Source organism: Mirounga leonina, unplaced genomic scaffold (assembly GCF_011800145.1).
Source record: "Mirounga leonina isolate KUSES-001 unplaced genomic scaffold, KU_Mleo_1.0 Mir_168, whole genome shotgun sequence".
NCBI classification, from domain to species: domain Eukaryota; kingdom Metazoa; phylum Chordata; class Mammalia; order Carnivora; family Phocidae; genus Mirounga; species Mirounga leonina.
The window spans coordinates 75,862,473-75,878,799 of NW_023270426.1; the positions used below are offsets into that span (position 1 = coordinate 75,862,473).

The window sequence follows — 16,327 nt, forward strand, 5'->3', positions numbered from 1 at the left end:
GCTTGTTTGACTCTTGATGGAAATTAAATGGTGGGATGACTTGTGCTTACAACTAAGTTTAATAGAGCCTATTTATCCATGGCAACAAGGAGTGAGCACTGGTCCAGGAGTCAATAAGTTTTAGCCTAATTCCTTTCTGACTTTTGGCAAAAACCTCATCTCTTTGGGCCCCGTTTCCTTACCTTACCCATAAACGAGCAGGTTGGGCTAGATGTCTTAGAAGATCCAGCCCAACTCTGATGTCTTTGCTATCATCTCTGAGAGAGTGGGGTGTGACACAGAGGTATCCATCCAACTGAAAACCAGAAGACGTGGCTTGAAGTCCCTGCCTTGCCATTTAGTAGCTCGTTAAACTCTTCTGAACCTTAGTTTCTTTCATCTGTAAGGATCCATTCCAGTTCTAAATTCCACAATATTTAAGATATTGCTTATCGAGTCTGAAAAATCACAAACATAAGATCTCAGAAATTACCTTTAGGATTCTCATACTGCACATACTGTAGCACATAAACAACCCAATTTGATCATCAACCACCAGCATTTATTGTGCAAGCAAAAGGTTTATCATCACCGCCTTGCAGGCGTGAGAGGATGCATATTTTCAAACACCATTCAGTAGAGGTGGCTTTACTTGCCCTGTCGTAACTGAATTTTAAATCACTGTTAGTACTTAGCACTAATTACCACCATGCTGTCTGGTTTTCACGAGGTTAAACACTGTGTCAGGTTGATAAGTTATGTATTTTTAACAGTCTAGATTGCCTGCTTTCTATAGAATGGTGCCACTGGCAAACAGCCAAACAGATTGGTACCTTCATATGATTGGCCATTGGAAAGCTACATGCCCATTGAGGTGCTTATGTAGCCTGCTTCCTGTAGTATGTCCCACTTTAGGGTCTGGCCAACTCATTTCCTTCCTCTTTCAGGAAATAAAGTATCATTTTTCGTACCAGCTTGATTCTGGACCAGGCGGTTGTCTGAGCTGTGAGTGTGCTGAGCAGAGAAGGGCTGCTTCCAAAGAGGTATCTGTAAGATGCAGACGGGGCTTGCATTGCTCTGAGGCGCTGACTTTGTGCTCATCATTCTCCATTCTCTTACTGGCTTTCCTGTAAAAGCCAGAAAGAGAAGTGCTGGCTGCCAAAGATGGTTTGAATCTTTATCTGGCAGATGCCAAAGTCAAAGAGGGAGGAAAAGAGATAGACTGTAACATTTACTGAGCACCTCCTATTGTTGCCAGTCACTGTTTAACTCATTCAATGCTCATGAAGTGACATTGGACATGATGGAATCCACAAGCCCAAACAACGTGGTCAGCACTCTGTCTCCATCTCCCAGCTCTCCTTTTCCCTGTTTGGCTGTTCTCACGTGGGCTCTCTTCGTGCAGTAGCAAGATGGCCACCAGGAGCCCGACTCTCATGTCCTCTTAGCTTTGCAAGCCCATGGAAGGAAGACTTCTCCTTCCCCCATCTGTACAGCAATCTTGGGGAGATTCAGATTGGCCTTATTCTGTCACATGGTCATGATTGAACCAATCACCCCTCTGAGGCATGGCAAGCCTGTTCAGGAATCAGCATGGTACAGTGGTGGCCAGCCCCAGCGTAGAATGGGGGAGAGATTTCTGTAAGGAACCAAAAGAAGAGGAGTGGCAACCCTTGTTAGAAAATCTCTGTCTGTCAAATAGCTACCCCAGACCACTGCAATGAGCTACGAAGGATAATGCTGGTTGAGTTGTCACTTTGAATGCTTCCTCTAGAAGAACTGAATCAAGAACCAAAAGGGAAAGTTAAGAGCCATATACCAAGTCTCAGTGCACACATGTATTACTATACATTTATCAGACAAGCTACATAAATCTTTTTTCATCTTTTTTTCCCTTTTTTCATCTTTTGATGACTCTTGTGCAGAAATGGCAGTTAGCTTTCTCTTGGATACGTATGCAGTCATCTAGATTTAAAGGCATATGGTCTATCTTGGATCGTTTACAGATTGCAAGATGGCTCCGAAGCCAAACTTGCTGCTTATTTCATGCCCTGCACATTTAATTACCGCTTGATGTGAATGAAGCATTTTATCCGAAGATACGTGCTGCTGAAATTTTCGCTGGGTTGAGTCATAAAACAGTTTTCAACAGATTGAGGCAATCTTAGAAGGAAGTTTGTGGAGAAAGTTGGCTTGAACTATCCCACTGTAAATCATAAATGTTTTGAATCAGTCTGATCACTGCTAGATAAGATGACAAATACAAGTGATCCTAGTTTAGTACTTTTCTAGAAAATTCTAAGGCTAAAAAGCAAAATTACTCTATTGGGGTTAGTCAGTATTGGTAAATGGTTAACTATTAACAGGTAGGTTCTGAAAGAAGGAGGGAATTTCCCCCAGCCACTTCCTTTTTTGGGTTACACTTTAGTTTGGCACAAACTAATTTTTCTGCAGTACAAGTTGTTTTAGTTCTACTCTTTGGCTTTTCTTCCATGTCTTCATGTGAGTTCAACCATCCCTCAAACTGGTCTTCTTAGGTGGTACCAGCCTGGGCACGGAAGAAGCAGTAACTGGGGAAACTGTATAACCTGGTGTTTCAGCAGAAGAAGAGCTCATGAGTTCAGGTGGTTCTGTCTCATGGGTTGCTCTACCAACTTCTAATTATTTAAGCATAAATGTAGGGAAATATCCAGGCTTATGGTGAGGACTGGGTAAAACAATCCTAGTAAACTGCCACAGTATCTGGCCACTGTCCTTCATATCAAGTGGCTACTGCATCATTGTTCACATTCAAGGCTCCTGTCTGTGCACATTCTTCGTATTGAAGCACTTGAGTGGTAAGGGGTAGTTACTGGCCACTTCCGGCTCCTGTATACCTCCTCTGCACAAGCCTCCACTTTTTGCTTCTCTGCTGCCTTCCCTCCATGCAATATAACTCGGTCAAAATACGAAGAAAAAAAAAGATTTTATCCAGGCTCTGATTCTGAGAAAGACTGGAGAAAGTAATTTTTTTTACTTCTTTAAACTCCTCTAAAGCACAGCATGCTCTCTCCCTGCTTCTGAGTCTTCACGCAGGCTGTTCCTTCAGTGAGGAACACTTTTCCTCTTGCATTTGGTTCATGAGCCTTCTCACAGTCAAGACCTTAGTTTACCTTCCTTTCTCTCCAGAAAGCTTTGCCTGACTCCTGCCCCGAAGCCAGGGTTCGATGCTGCATCTACTAGGTCTTCTCTGCCTCCTAGCACTTTAGACTCCCTTACCATAGCAGTGTTCACAGCAGTGTTTACCTCGGGTGACTGACTCTGGTAGAGACTGCAAGTTCTAGGAAGGGCAGAGATCATGTCTGCCTCATTGATCCATATTGATCATTGTGCTCTTGGCACCTAGCACAGTGCCTGGCCAAGAATAGGCACTCGATAAATGTCCCTTCCTTGGAAACACATGTCAGTTCCTTTTCTGGAAGGGGCTCAAGGATCATTTGCTCTTTTGTATTTCCTCAGTTATCTGTCTCCTGGAGCAGCGCTGCTATTATGGTGGAAATGTCCAATGGCTGTGCTGGCTAGCAAAGTAGCCACTAGCCACATGCCACTATTGAATGTGGGAAATGTGTCTAGTGTGACTGAGGAGCTTACATTAGTTTAATTTAAGTAGCCGTATGTGCTATCGTTTCAGCCAGCACAGTCCAAGAGCCTGGTTTTTTTTTTTTTTAATATTCTTTTTTTTTTTTTAAGGTTTTTATTTATTTATTTGACAGAGAGAGACACAGCGAGAGAGGGAACACAAGCAGGAGGAGTGGGAGAGGGAGAAGCAGGCTTCCCACTGAGCAGGGAGCCCGATGCGGGGCTCGGTCCCAGGACCCCGGGATCATGACCTGAGCCGGAGGCAGACGCTTAATGACTGAGCCACCCAGGCGCCCTGAGCCTGAGGTTTTATTAAAGGTTTCTTTCCAGGAGCTGTAACTTGAGGAATTTTCACTTTTTGGGAAGATGGAATTGTCACAAATCCAGAAGACTGGAAATAGCACCAAAGTTTATTTAATGTTTGGAAACAAGTTCCCAAATAACACATACGTTGCATAACTTGTTGGGTGATGTAAGCATCTGAGTTTTTGGCGAAGCAGCACAGTGTCTGGGTTAGCATGCCTCTCTGGTACCTCATGGCTGTGTGATTCGGGCAACTCACTTGACATATTTGCCTATCAATTTTCTTATCTATAAAATGGAGGTGATCAGTTTCTCCCTCAAATTGTGTTAAGTGACAGTGTGTGTATATGTGAGTGTGAGTGTGTAATAAAGTGTTTAGTATAGTGCCTGGCACATAGTATGTTCTCAAAAATGCTAATCACCATGACTGATTATTCTATTCTTCCATTTCTAAATCAGCATGGCATTTAGATATACAGAGGTATATGTATATGTGTCTATATACCCCCCGCCCCAAATATACCCACTGCCTTTGCTTCGTGTAAGTTTTGATCAGGCAGAATAGGCATGTGAGTGTGAAGTGCTAGGAGAAGATTAGAGAATATGTGTGATAGAGTGTTAACCTGGACCATTATTAGGGAAGGTGACTCATTTTAGAAAGGTAAAATATCTTGAAATGTTATTTCTTTTTTTTCTTTTTTTTTTCTTTTTTCTTTTTTTGATATTCATTGACTTTTTTTTTATTCTTATGTTAATCCCCATACATTACATCATTAGTTTTAGATGAAGTGTTCCATGATTCATTGTTTGTGCATAACACCCTTGAAATGTTATTTCTAAAGAGCAACAAAGTTTGAAGTGGGAGTAGAATTACTGCCTGCAGAAAGGCTTTGTTGCCAACATTTCTATGTTGCTCCATTTGTGTTCAACTGTCCAGGTTGCCCTTTTGCCATCCTCCCAATAGGCAAAATGTTGAGTGGGTAGCTGCCTTGTACCATGCACCAAATGGACTGAAATGAGCTGAAGCATTGAGTCCAAAATCCAACCTTCAAAAGAGTTTTACTACTCAAATCAGTGTGCTATACAATGTTTGTGTGTTCTTAGTGTCCCTTTGCTCCATTATTAGGAAACAATGTAAGCAAGGGTGGGAGACAGAAAGTTTCTAGAATTGGTAGCTGATTTGCAAGCCCGAGGAGTCTGCATGAAAGGCAGCAGTAAAAGTCAGTCATCAGCTCTGATATTTATAGTGAGGGGGAGGAAAGAAAGAAGAGAAAGCCATGAAATGTTATCAGCAAGTCAGAGAAATAAAGCTATTCAATATAACTCATACCTTACTACCTCTTCTTCATTTTTTAAAAAAATTTATGTATGCTGTATATGTGGGGTCTTTTTTTTTTTTTTTTTTAAGAAATGGAAACAAGAAACTGTCCTCCCTCTGATCAATGGTGTGTGGTAAGTTACTATATTCTTTTGATACAAGAAATTGAAATGAACTAACCATAAATGCAGAATGAGGAGATCTAAAGAGCAATATGAGGCTTCCTTTGTTGTTTTCTTTGCTTTAATTTTATGTCAGAAGTTGAGGAATCACAATGAATTTCAAATAACCTGCCTGGTCCCAATACCAAACTGTTGCATACTATTTTGCAACTTGAGATGCATCTTAAAAACTATCTTTTAAAATACATTTGGTAGGGTGAGAAGACAGAAAAAAACAGAGTTCTCACATGATATTAGAAGAATATCTAGCAGCTTGCAAATTAGGAACAATACAATATTGTACAAACAGCAAGCATTCATTTTATTGTCAATATTCACAAACAAAAAAATAGCAATAGTCTCAGAGGCTATGAAAACTGTTGAAACCACTGAAATGCCACAGAATTGGGGAGTTTTAACATGCCCCCATGAATTGTCACTATTGGAAGTCCAGAATTATCTGGACTTAATGCTTGTTTTTGTAACTTGGATTTATTATTATACTGGGAGATTAAACCATGGTGTTTGGAATTCTAATTGACCCTCCACGCTTGGAGATTATACTACCTTATACTACTGAGCAACTGGAAAGCAGGTAAGCATTTTGGGGGAAATATGCTCAAATATTTGACCAAACTCCCCTTTAAATGTCTTCTTGGGTCTCTGAAAGGCATTCGTCTTAGAACTGAAACTGCTCCTTGGATTAGAATGAGGTCCCTTTGGGAAGGCTTATAAAAGAATTTGCTTTTGCAAGGCCACTGGGTTCCCACTGCAATTAACCAAACCAGCGGCAGGAACAGAACTTAAGAGTCTGAAGGAAGAGTAGCTCTCTCTGCGTGTTATTTTGCATGTGAGAGAACTGGAACCCCAGAGGTTGGAGGCCTTGCCCAGCCCACACAGTAGTCAGGGGTAAGGCTGGTCCCAGAATGGCACTTTCTAATGCTCATCTAGTATTCCTTTGACCACAGCATGCTCCCTGGAATTCTATGGTATCCAGCATCTACTCCAATGCCTGGCACACAGCAGGCTCACAATAAATGTGTATTGACTAACTGAATGGCCTGAGAGCCTTATATTTTCAAGAAATCATTTTAAATTAGTTAAAAGTGCTGAATAAATCTGGTTTTGGGAGACACTAGCCAAATGCTAATGAGACCATTATGAACAAGAAGAGGGGGTAATTGGCGGCTCGGTCAGTAAAGCATGCCTTGATCTCAGGGTCATGAGTTCAAGCCCCACATTGGGCCTAGAGCTCACGTTAAAAAAAAAAAAAAAAAGAGGGGCTACTGAATAAAAGAAACAGGAGGAAATAATTAAACTGTAGCCTATAGTAACAGGTGAAACTTACCTCATGATGGAGAGGGGCTGGGAAAGGTGGTAACTTGTGACTATATCAGAAGCATTAAAACATTCTTGGCTATGATGCAGAAAAACATAGTGTGAGATTCCTTTCCTTTCTGCTGCTATTCAAACAGCAGGTGTGTGCTCAGAATGGTTCTTTTAGAGAAAACAGGGTGAAATTTTGACATCAAAAGGTCTTGAGATAACCACAGTAATGAGAATGACCACTGGGGAAAGAGCATCCCTCTTTTGGACTGAATTAGAATATATCTATTTTGAGCATTTTTATTCAAAAAAATGGAAATTTTGCTTAATTTCCATTTATCCTGTTCTAAGTTTACCAACCCTGCAAAGCAGAGGTATGATTGATCTTAAAATGTCAATCTCTCACCTAAGGAGAGGAAGAAAAGATTTATTTAAAGAATAAAATGTCATAGGGGTTCTTAGGAGAAAAGCTCCTCGGTTTGGATTTTGTCTTGACAGCCAGCCTTCCAAGTGAGTAATTTTGCCTCTCCATCCATCTTGTAGCAGCTCCCCAGATAGCTAGGAGTGCAGACATCCACATGAGCAAATGTTTGCATGTTTTAGGCTCCTTTTTGGCAGTTCATCTACCTGGGCACTGACTTTCAGGAAAGAGTTCTTGTTACCAAAAGAAAAAAGTCCTCAGAACTTTGGGAAGATAATAAAACTCTACTCTTGAATACACTCATACCAATAAAAACTCATCCACTAGGCTGGGTTTGGGATAAAGGAGCTAGAACTCAATGTCTTTGGTTTAGTCCTAGGGGATTCAGGCAGCCAGTGAAACCTACAATTTGGAGAGCTCACCTGAGTACAGTTTAAAGTATGAGTGGGTATCAAAAATGTGAATGGATTCATCAGAGGGCCTGAAGAATTCTCAGCATCTAGATGCAGTCTGCACTCTGAAGGTTTAATATATGCATTATGCTGTATATCCAGCATTTACAGTTGTGCCTGCCTGGCACATCAGAGGTATTTGATGATTATTTTGTTAAAATAATTCAGCATTAAAATTAGAGAAAATCTCCCACTGGTTTAGATATGGACAGAAATTTATATTGCTTATTAAAATGTAGCCATTATTTCATGACCCTGGGAACTAAAAATAAAACAAGCAAAAAATGAATTGAAAAACACCTTGAGGTGTTGTCTAAATTGGCCTTCTGTTTCAGAAAAAAAAGTCTTATTCAAGTCACTCTAGATTAATGAATACTATTACTGAAGATCCTTAGATGGAGAATGGCAGTATATAAAAGTCCAGTGACTGGTGCCTTGGTTTTCTTTGTGTGAGGGCAAATTCTGTATTTCCCAGATGATGGGCAGATTAATGGTACTCCTTGTCATTGCTCTGACTGGCTGTAGGGATCTCTAGTCATCCTGACAGCCTGGAAAACTAGGTTCCTCTCCTCATCCTTGCAGTCATTACAGAGGAGCAAAAGGCAGAAAGAAGAATCCCCCTCATAGCAGAAAATCAGACCAAGGAAGAACCACTCTAAAGATAAGAATCTACAGCCTGCTCTCACTCTTAGGGAGCCTGAGGAAGGAGCCAGTCTCTCTAAGGACCACCAGGCTGCCAGAACAGAAGAAGTCTCATTTGTCCTTTTAAAGATGGGGAGGGAGAAAGGGCATAGGTGAGAACACAGCTGTAGTTGGCTATTCTGAAACAATTTGGAGAGTACGGCTCTAAGAAAGAAAAAAAGGGAAAGGGAGCCTACTATGGCCTGAATGTTCGTGTCTCCCCATAATTCATATGTTGAAATCCTAAGCCCTAAAGGTAGGGCCTTTGGTAGGTGTTTAGGTCATGAGGGTACAGCCCTCATGAATGGGATTAGTGCTCTTATAAAAGAGAGCCCCCTTGCTCCTTCCACCATGTGAAGACAAAGAAAAAATAAGAAGTCTGCAACCTGGAAGAGGGCCCTCACCCAACCTTGATGGCACCCTGATCTCAGATTTCCAACCTGTTCGTCTGTGAGCCATAAATTTCTGTAGTTTATAAGTGACCTAGTCTGTGGTATTTTGTTGTAGCAGCCTGAACTAAGATACGGCCCAACTAAGAATATTCCTCATTAATTTTCTAAAGAGTTAGTCCACCAGGAAGCCAACTATTCTTACTTTCCAGATAAGGCAAGTTTCATTCATTTATTTATTCAAATTCAGTAAATAAATATAGTAGTTCAGACCAATATTATGGATTGGCTTGGTAAATACCTCTCTGCTTCTTAGCAGAGAATCGAGCAAGAAATTTACATGTGACTTAAGACTGTTCTAAGTAACTTTTTTTTTAAAGTTTATTTACGTAAGTAATCTCTACACCCCAACTCATGACCCCAAGATCAAGAGCCACACACTCTTCCGACAGAGCCAGCCACGCACCCCATAGACTGTTCTAAATAATCTGTAGGTTACATAGTTCCGTGCTTATGGTCTAAACATATCAAGGACAAAAGGAATTATCTCAAAATAAAATCACCCTTCAAAAATTATTAAAGAGATCTGGAAGATGTTAAATTGAAGCTTAACATCAAGTCAGGGTCTGAATATACCAGAACTGCTATGTCTTAACAAATTTACTCCCCTAGGGGCAACATAATATACATAAAACTGAAAATGCACAGGCCTGCCGTTTGCCAATGGCTGTAGGGAAATACTCTAATATATTTGAAATCTGCCAAGAAAACAGTTTACCCTTTCAGTTATGTCTCATTTTATGTTTTTGAATTTTTAATAAGTTTTATTGATTCTTGTTGACCATTTTTCTATGACACACTGAGAAAATTGTTTTAGAATTTTCTCTCTAAACACCCTCCATAAAATTTAATTATATTGCTTTTCATTTGTATAGTTCTTGGATGCTATTTTCCCCACTTTGTGTCAATGACTCATCATAGGAAAAAAAAAGGTTCCCATCCATTCCTTACTTGGTATCTATATGACTGTAAGGGAAGACATTGGTTTTATCCACAAACTACTGTAGCCAGATTGTTGCAGAAATATGAATTAATTAATGCAGAACTGATGTAACACTGTTACCAGGAACCAAAGAGTTAAATTCAGGATCCAAGGTAATTCCTATAAATGAAAGTGTTTGGTATTTGTGTCTGAATCATGGTGGCGTATTAAAGTGTAAGAGGGAGGGTGGGATGGAGAGACAGAAAACCTCACCACAGCACATGGAAGTTTCTCCTTAGGAGAGCCTTGTGGCTCATTGTGCCTGTCAAGTAGGCTAATGTGCCTGTAAATTTCCTCTGACAGAAAACACATCACAGCAGCACCACCAGAAAACAACACAACCAAACTGTGGAAGACTGAAAGCCCAGCGCTTTCAAGGGTGATCAGAATGTAACAGAGTAAAAAAATACAGTGCATTGAAAATAAACAAAGGCTGGGAAGAAATGAGATCACTTTCTAAGAAAAAAGCATTTATCATTTATAGGCCAAAGGAAATGCTTCTCCCACAGCCATTTTTTATGTATTATTTGGCAGTCTCAGTTCAAGGTAAAAAATATCAGAGGGCAAAAGAAATAGGACTCAAGATTTAAGATTTGTCATGACTGGCTTTGTAATTGCATAAATATTAAATATGTAGAAATAATTGTAAGCACATTATCTCCACATCTCCCCATGTTGCTTTAATTTTTAATGTAATCTTTTATCCGCGTTTTCCTCAGCTGGCTGTGGATTTGTGATTTGCATAGCTAGAATGATCTGGTGCCATCAATTTAGTAATGAAGTCACTCATTGAGCAGAAGAGGCTTCTAAAGATTATACAAAGCTGTAGGAAAGAAGGGTGTGGAAATGAAATTTTATGTTTCAGGTAAATGGGAAGTTTATTTTACAGCACATTTTCCCATTGTACATCTATAATGGCCACTTTAAAATAAATTTGGAAAACAGAGAAGAGGGGGGACAAAGCACCCACATTTTCATCATCCTAACTTATTGGTGTTGTATATTCTGGTCTTTTATACCTATGCACATATATTTTTAACACAGATGTAATCACTATGTGTGTGTTTATAAAATTTTGTATTCTCCTTTTTTCTCTTATTAACATAGTTATCATAACTATAACTTTTATGATTGTAAAATAATAATAAAAAGAAAAGTCCATAATTTACTCAGCCACTCAGTTTCTGGTGTCTAGCATAGCAGAATGGTTAAGCAGCTGACACTGCAGCCAGATGAATCAAATACCAGCTCTGCCACCTAACTGTGTGGATCTGGACAGGTTAGTGAAGGCTGCATCTCAGTTTGCTCATCTATGAAATGGGGATAATAACAGTGCCTCCATGAGAGTGTTCTGGTAAGAGTTAAAGGAAATAATCCATGAAAAGCACCTAGCCTGGCTCTATTATACAGGAAGGACTAAAACAAAGTGTCATTGAAAACAAGAAAGTCAAATACATTACAGTATGTTTCAAAATTAACAAAAAAAAGTTTCAGTCCTACAGAGTCTCCTGAGACCTTGCCATCACCCCACAAGTTCCCCTGTGCCTTTTACTAGTAACAACTCCCCACCTCCACTGCTAACCAGATTTTGATCGTTAACATTTCCTCACTTTGCTTCATGCTTAACATATGTTTCCTGAAAAATATAGCTGTTTGGCCTCTTACTGAACTTGATGTAAATGGCATCTGTCTGTCTCTCCCTCTCTCTCTCCCTCTCTCACACACACATATTCACATACACAATATCATTCTGTATTTAGGAGGCATATAATCCAAGGCTTGATTTTGTTGTGATGAAGAAAGGTTTGGACAGGGAGCCAGAGAGCTTGGCTTCTAATCCAGTCTCCATGAGATCCCAGGCAAATCTTTTTGCTTCCCTGGGGACTCCATGTAAAATGTGTGCATGTGCTAAGTGTCTCTGAAGCTTTGGAGTACTAAATTGTTAAGCCTTTCCTATTTGAGTACTGTGTTGGCATATGAGAAACCAGAGCCAAAGAGAATCCAGAGAAAGACCTGGGGCCTGCTGGAAATAAGCCTCCTCTTCCCCACAATCATGCCAGTAATAGTGTCAGCAAACAAAAGACTATAAAAAAAATGAAAGTGATGATCCTACACCACAAATAATTTTCTCTTCTCTGATATGTGCACATTTAGATATATTATTGGCCTTAGTGATCATGTGCATGGACATTTTCCCCAAGATAAGTCATAACCATAAAGATTTTAATGTCAGGAGTTTGGAGATCAAATAAATAATTACATATTATAGGTTTTCCTGGACAGAGTCAGTTTTAAACATCTTCACTGATTCTAAGTATTTCTTTTATGTATTTCTGTATTTGCGTCTGGATTTCTCCCAATACTGCCCGTAGTAAATACTGCAGGTTGGCTCACTTAATGTCCATTCCACCCTCAGCTTCTGGCGTCTTTCATAATGCAGAGACTGGAAGCTTACAACAGTTTCTAGACTTCTTTGCACCTAGAGCTATGGATATGAATTAGGTCTGCAATTAGATATATTCATGCAAGATTTAGAAAACATAAGAGAAGTTGGGCCATCTCCCTGACCACTCTTGGCTGTATTTCCCTAATAATTAAAGTCACTGAAACATTTTTCTGAAGCAGTGTTCCATGGCCCATTATTCAGCCCCCTGAAAGACAATAAGCAGTTGGGACAGCAGTAGCTTTCTGGCTCTGCCTGCTATCATAGGGTTATGTTACTGATACTCATATTCTAAAAGTCCTCAGCAGTCATAGCTCCGCCAATAGGTCAACTCTGTATTGTACTGGAATCATTGATTTTCAGAGGCTCTGTCACTCACTTCTCCAACCCTGATCATTCATTTTTGTAAGCACCCTCTATTAAATACTTTCCTTCGTGAAAATACCTAAAATTGTTTCTATTTGTTTACACTGAACCCTGACTGATATACATCCTAATTGTTACTTTAGAAAATCTGTTCACAAGGTATAAAGTATCATAACTGTAGAATGCTGTATTGAAAAGAGAAGTTTCGAACCAAGAAAAAACAAGCTATACCATTTAGTATCTATGTGTCCTAACATGTTGTCTAACTTCTCTGTATCCATGTCCTTTCTAAATAAAATAGATACTAACATACTAATCTTACAGAGTTGTAAGAATTAAATGAGGCAGCACAGGTAAAGCACCTAGCATACACTGGTCATTCATTATATAGAGTTTATTTCTTTCTATCCCCATATTGGACTTTCTTGAGTAATTAAGATGATTAGTAAAATAATTTTGGGGGAAATTCTCTTTAAAGGACTTATAAAAAAACACACTCTTATAGGAACATAAAGATTCACAAAGACAAGAGGAATAGCTTTAAATGCCATTCAAGAGCAAACAGACTTCTATTATGAACCAGAGCAATCCATTATGAGTACTACCAATTCACCCCAACTAGTGGCTCAAGGCCCAAATAATCATTAATTCATTCAATGAATATTTATTAAGCATTGACATTGCTAGACATGACTTTATTCATTAAGATACAGTGATAAATCAAAAGGTCCCCAACTTCCAGGAGCTTGCATTCTACTGGAAGAGACAGACATAAAGTAAGTCAATAAATAATTTCAAATAGTGAGAAACACTATGAAGAAAAGGCACTCTTCCTTTAGCTCTCTTTCCCTTACCTTCTCAGAAGTTTATTATGTTACTTGACTCATCCTCATTCTTAGCTTCATGGAAGGGAAAGCATAAGGAGGTGAAGATTATGCCAACAGTGTCATGATTCTCTTAGGCAGACGAGTAGTTTCAGGATCTGTGAAGGGTCTGGGGCCTGTCACTGTTTCATGGATGCCAGAAGAAAACACGAGATGCCTGGATTAGAGACAAAAAAGCATGTCAAAGCAGCATAAGCATGATATTGGTGTTTCCCATATCTCCCAAATCCCAGAGGGTCTAAAGGAAGGGGTCCAGATGGGTGCCATACACATAGCGGATTTCTGTCATAGGCCAAAGAATACCGAACTTGGAGAATTTACTGCTTTTATAGTGTTTGGTAAGCAAGCCTGCTCTTGGTTTGGGAGAAGATACTACTTGGTTGCTCAAGGTTGCTCACTGCAAACACAATCCTGAAATTGACCCAAGTAAAGAGTAGCCAGGGGTCTTGCACTCTTGGCACACACAGAAATAATGTGTAGAGGTGCTCATGGCCCAACGGATAGGAGATAAAGTGATTGCACCCTCCAACCTCTATAGTTTTATGCAATTATAAGTATAAAATTTTCTTAAGTTCTTAACCCCTTCCAAACCTTAATCTTAGATATGATGTAGTTAGGCAACTGAAGAGTTCAGTCAGACTTAGAATAGCAGTTGGCACGGGAAGAAATAAATTTTCCAGTTTTACCAAATATAACCTGAGGCTCTTGTATAGACATAGACCCTCTCATCATCAGAAGAATGGAGCCAGACCTCATACCTTCCAGAAACCTCACCCCAGGCTCTATTCCTGTTCAAGATTACATTGATTGCCCATTTTAACAAACCTCAGATGCAAAAATCTATTTCTGTAGGTAGGGAAAATAGTGTATGTTCCTACCCCAAGCACTCCTCACATGGCCATTGTTCTTGCATTCTGATGCAAATGGCTCTTGCTAGATCATCCTCACAGCTCTCTTTTCTTGGGCTCTCAAGCCATGGATCAATACCAGGGAGAGAAAATTGTAGACTTCCTCCATGACATATCAGTGCTGTCCAAATTATCCATGTGAACTCCATTATCCACTTCCTGTAATGATTATTTCAAATGTTCTCTACCCTACTCACTTCTTCATGGGACCGTTCTTCCCCTTTCCCAGAGAAAATGGAAAGTAACTGGGGAATGCTCTCTCCGTATGTCATTTGTTACCTCTTGTAATCCTACAGCACATGCTGAAAAATAGCCATTACTATCCCAATGTGGCATGTTGGAAAATGGAGCTTTGGAGATATATAACTTTCCTAAAGTCACAAAAGCTATGTGTCCTGGAGAAGGAACCAGATTGAATCTTTATGATATGGGCCCTGCCCCCATGCAGCTTCCAGATAAGGTAAAATAAAACTTCTCGTTTTTTTAAGTGTTAGTGTAAAAAGTTCTAGCCTCCTAAGCCACAGAAACATGTGCACTATAGAGAATGTTTGCTTTTACTTTTCCTAGATACATTTTCTCATATCATAATGATTAGATCTGTAGCTGTTTGTTTCCCTAATGACAGAGCTAATTGCTCTGATCCAAAGGGCGAATAAAACTCTTATCATCCCCAAAGCAAAATATTATATCCTGGGATAGGCACCTAGGTTAGTTCTGAAGGTGCTGGGGAGACTGGAGTGTTATTTTTATAGTTATTTAAATTCCAACTTGGAATGAGGCCCTAGAGCTTAGAAACATCTGGAGTAAGGAGGAGAGACTTTCAGGAGATGAGGAGGAACAGTTGCATCCTTTATCTTTATAAACACAGAAAAATCACTTCTTGTCCCTTGTCTATAGAGTATCTGGCCACTCATGTAGAAAAATTTTCATTGGCTTTCATAATATCGCCCCAAGGGTAAGATCTGGAGCAAGGTGGGAGAGTGGAGCATGCAGTTCTTATTTATTCTGGGGTAGTAAGAAATCTGCCTCTGATCCAGAACATCTCATATGCTCATTCAAGGTAAAATGAATAAAGACAAATATTTAAAACACAATACTAGGGGCACCTGGGTGACTCAGTCAATTGAGCATCTAACTCTTGATTTCGGCTCAGGTCATGGTCTCAGGGTTGTGAGACAGAGTCCCGTGTTGGGCTCTGCGCTCAGCAGGAAGTCTGCTTGGGATTCTCTTTCTCCTCTCCCTCTGCCCCTCCCCCTGATTGCATGCATGCTCTGTCTCTCTGAAATAAACAAAATCTTCAAAAAAAATCCCACAATACTAGACATTTCAGGGAAGGGATAAGAACACAAATGCTTCCAGACCATGAAACAAATAGTTATAACAAATACCTGGTAATATTTGAAGAGATATAGTGTTTGAGCTTCTCTGTGTAGAATGAGTAGAAGTTTGCTGGTGGACAAGGCTGCTGAAAAGCATTCTAAACATAAAGAATTGTACCAAGGATCTGAGGTGCACCTTTGTTCAAGTTGTTATAATATTGGGCCTTTCTTCAAGGTACTTTATTTCCATATATCACAAAATTGTCATATTAATTTCATTAGAATAAGATATTCTACTGCCATCTTCCAGAAGATAGTTCTAACAAATTGACAATATCAGCAATACATACAGCATGTCTTAAAGATGTTCTATGTATGGTTTGTACAACCATACCCAGTGGCCCTGTCTGCTTGGCTCAACAGGAAGAAAGCAAATTGTTCAACATGACTAGCGTGAGGACTGTGTGTGAAAGTGCAGGAGTAGGGGAATAGGCTGGATAGAAAGGCAGAGGTCAGAATTTGAAGAAATTTAGGGTTCATACTAATGTGATTAGAATTAGATGTGAAAGTGCTGGGAAACTACTGATGGATTTTAGGCAAGAACTAATGGAACTGACATTTTCATAAACCTAGAGCATAGAGCATTGGAAAAGTGGCAAAAGTAGGGTAAGATTAGTCGGGAGACCTGGTAAGAGACCAGAAGACCACAGGAGCTCT

General features: G+C 39.7%; 1 long non-coding RNA gene across 1 annotated transcript in view; it reads right to left on the reverse strand.

Annotated features, from left to right (window-relative positions):
• The window catches only part of LOC118017073, a 184,697-nt gene that overhangs the window by 162,026 nt on the left and 6,344 nt on the right, over positions 1-16,327 (reverse strand). The window contains exon 2 of the long non-coding RNA XR_004681052.1: positions 13,354-13,540. This is a non-coding gene — a long non-coding RNA (uncharacterized LOC118017073). The remainder of the gene's footprint in view (positions 1-13,353; positions 13,541-16,327) is intronic.